The sequence below is a fragment of the Sus scrofa genome, chromosome 13, assembly GCF_054392235.1.
Source record: "Sus scrofa isolate SSC_HxYL_T2T_F1_AM1 chromosome 13, Sscrofa_HxYL_maternal_Yorkshire_Landrace_v2.0, whole genome shotgun sequence".
In the NCBI taxonomy this organism is placed as follows: Eukaryota; Metazoa; Chordata; class Mammalia; order Artiodactyla; family Suidae; genus Sus; species Sus scrofa.
This window is the reverse complement of record NC_139395.1, coordinates 165,082,584-165,086,263: the sequence shown is the minus strand read 5'-3', so window position 1 is coordinate 165,086,263 and position 3,680 is coordinate 165,082,584. Positions and strand designations below refer to the sequence as shown.

The 3,680-nt window shown below is 38.9% G+C and overlaps 1 protein-coding gene across 20 annotated transcripts in view; it reads right to left on the bottom strand.

Moving 5' to 3' along the window:
* Positions 1-3,680, bottom strand: part of MORC1 (MORC family CW-type zinc finger 1) — a 353,564-nt gene that overhangs the window by 204,724 nt on the left and 145,160 nt on the right. The gene's annotated exons all lie outside the window — the stretch shown is intronic.

Below are 3,680 nucleotides of genomic sequence, written 5' to 3'. Positions count from 1 at the left end.
GTGTCATTAAAATTCCCTGTCTGAAAGGAAAACAAAACAAAACAAAAAAAACCGTTCATAGCTCTTGCTTTCTATTGCCTCTTCTTTGAGAGAATTAGTTCACTTTTTGTTCAAGGAAGAAAATGGGATCTCTCATATGCAACTGGTCCTCTCCTCTTTTCTTCAATACTTGTCACTTCCTAAAGTCAGTCTATTCCAAGATCATACTTGTGAATTTTTTTTCATCAAAGCTGTACTGTTTTGGGCAATAGAGAATAAAATCTTAGCTCATACTAGGGAACAGATGATGACTCGGAACCCACTGGAAGCCACCCACCTGTAAGTCTTCCTGAGAAATTTTGTCAAAATTACGCAAGTTTTATGTTCCAGCCCATAATATATTTTTTTGTTTTGATATGAAATAATAATTTTTAAAAAATCTCAAATCCATTATTACTCACTTTCCATCCCCCTAAACCCCAGCCCTAGTAACCACTAATAAACTTTCTGTAGCTATACAAAAAAAAGAAATAACCTTTTGAATTTACTGGCCCTATGTTTTTATTAATATTTCCAATAACATGGAAAAATTGATGTTACATAAAATTGCACTATGTTTGTCCATGGAATACCACTTCAGTACTCAAGATTGAAAAGTACTGAGGAGATGATATAACCAATCACCAAGACTCCCTTGAAATCACAGATAAGTGGACTTTTGCCTTCAAAAGTCAATTTCTCCGTATACCTAGGTCAACTGTTCTCTGCAGAGATTTCTTTTGGTAAATAGAAGCATCTCCTCAAGACTATAGTTGGTCTTATGTGATCTTTTATTTATTTTTTTTCTTTTTGGCCACACCTATAGCATATGGAAGTTCTTGGGCCAGGGGTCAAATCTGGGTTGCAGCTGCAACCTGTGCCACAGCTGCAGCAATGCTGGATCCTTAATCCACTGCGCCAGGTGATCAAACCCAAGCCATTGCCAAGACAATGCTGGATCCTTAACCTGCTGTGCCATAGCAGGAACTCCTTATGTGGTCTTAAAACAGCTTCAGGCACTTTTTCAGCAGGAAAAAATCAGATGCCACGAAGCTGCACTATAAAGATTTTGGTCCAGCACTTTCTTCTCCAAAAGAACACCAGTAGCTACTCAGTATTCTCCATTTTTTCATTCCATCCCTTAGAGGTGTTTTCAGTGAGAATTGAGACTAATGCATAATTTATTATGTTAACTGCTATCCATTTCTAATACACATAAACAGATTTTTAAATCAAATCACAACTGAATGGACAAAAGAAAGAAATCGAGGAGTTCCCGTCATGGCGCAGTGGAAATTAATCTGACTAGAAACCATGAGGCTTCGGGTTCAAACGCGGCTTGGATCTGGCGTTGCTGTGGCTCTGGCGTAGGCCGGCAGCTGTAGCTCCAATTAGACCCCTAGCTTAGGGCTGCACCCACAGCATATGCCGTGGGTGCAGCCCTAAAAAGACGAAAGAAAGAAAGAAAGAAAGAAAGAAAGAAAGAAAGAAAGAAAGAAAGAAAGAAAGAAAGGAAGGAAGGAAGGAAGGAAGGAAGGAAGGAAGGAAGGAAGGAAGGAAGGAAGGAAGGAAGGAAGGAAGAGAAAGAAAAAGAAAGAAAGGGAAAAAGAATCACCTGGTTTTGCACTAAGAAATAAATTTGACAATAATATATTTTGCTACCACAAAGTTCTAATCTTTGTTTAATATAAATGTAGAATGCCTATGTATTGGTCAGGGTTCCCCAGAGAATTAGAATCAATAGAATGTGTATATAAATAGAAAGAGATTTATTTTCAGGAATTTGCTCATGTGTTTATAAATCCTGACAAGTCCAAAGCTACCCGTCTGAAACTAGCCCAGCAAACTGAAGACCAGAGAACAAGTGTTACAGTCCAAGTCCTATGACCATCTGCTGGCAGGAATGCTTCTTGCTCAGGAGAGGTCAGCCTTTTGTTGTATTCAGGCCTTCAGTTGATTGGATGAGGCCTACCCACATTACAGAGGGCAATCTGCTTTATTAAAACTTAACCCATTTAAGGGTTAAGCTCATCAAAAACACCATCACAGAAACAGAGAATAATATCTGACCACATATCTGGGCAGAGTGGCCCAGCTTAAGTTGGCACATAAAATTAATTAGCCATTACAATCTATTTTAAGTTATTTAGATTCACACATTCACACAGCTGGGATTAGAGCAACATATGATAGGAAAAAAAGAAAAGGACTTTCATGTGCTCATTTTACTCATTATAACACAAGAAAGAAGCTTGGTGGGTTGTGGGGCACAAATAATGGAAAATTATAAGTTAGTTGCCAAGTTGATTTTTTTTGTTTTAATTAATTTTTCTTGGTCCTTCTTTTGTTTTGTATTTTCTAGAGCTGCACCCACCGGCGTATGGAGGTTCCCAGGCTAGGGGTCTAATCGGAGCTGTAGCTGCAGGTCTTCACCAGAGCCACAGCAACACAGGATCCGAGCTGTGTCTGCGACCTACACCACAGCTCACGGCAACGCCAGATCCTTAACCCACTGAGCGAGGCCAGGGACTGAACCTGCAACCTCATGGTTCCTAGTTGGATTCATTAACCACTGAGCCACGATGGGAACTCTCCAAGTTGATTTTTATTTAGGTAACACTGAGAAACGATTCTGCCATTACATTGTTAGCTGATCAAACAAGCATGGAGAGGAGGTTTCTTGTCTAAACATAACTTTATGAGAAATTATTAGAAATTAATATATCAGAATACAAACAAAACACAAACAATCTAGGTCTACCAAAAATAATTTATCTAGAAATCTACTTCCACACAGCTGAACAGGAAGCAGTGAATATTCAGTTGTATAGATAAGGACTTAAGAAAACCCAGATACTACATATTTAGCATCCACATACAAAATTAGCTTAGACTACAACCCAACTCAGTGTTTAAAGAATTTGATTATATTACGGTACCAATTATATGACTAATTTAACTGATTATTTTCCAAATAGCATGTGAATTAATGTAAGTGGCTTTTTTTTGGTGGGGGGTGTTTTTTAAGTCTATATCTAATTTATAAACCCTGGGAGTTCCCGTGGTGGCACAGTGGTTAACAAATCTGACTAGGAACAATGAGGTTTTGGGTCCGGTCCCTACCCTCGCTCAGTGGGTTAAGGATCTGGTGTTGCCATGAGCTGTGGTGTAGGTTGCAGACGAGGCTCGGATCCCGCGTTGCTGTGGCTCTGGGTAGGCCAGTGGCTACAGCTCCGATTCAACCCCTAGCCTGGGAACCTCCATAGGCAGTGGGAGCGGCCCAAAGAAATAGCAAAAAGACAAAAAATAAATAAATAAAATTAAAAAATAAACCCTGTATAAGGTGCTTTAAGTCTGTATCTAATCTATAATCTTATGTAACAGCCTGCCTATTTGAAAACTGAAGACTCTTTCTACATTTTTATGAGTCCAGAACAAACTACAGCAATCTGGACAATATTAGCAAAAATAGAGAGGATGAGAGGCTATACTTTACATCGCTTACTTCCTGAGACTCTATATAACCTCTGTGGCTGGAGTGTTTACATGTTCTACAGCAGCATTAAGAACTTAAATGCTCTGGTGATTCTGAATTTCTAAAGTAGATGGTTTTCATTTTAAGGTCCAAAGGAAACCATGTTGACTTGCCCTCTTTTTCTTGA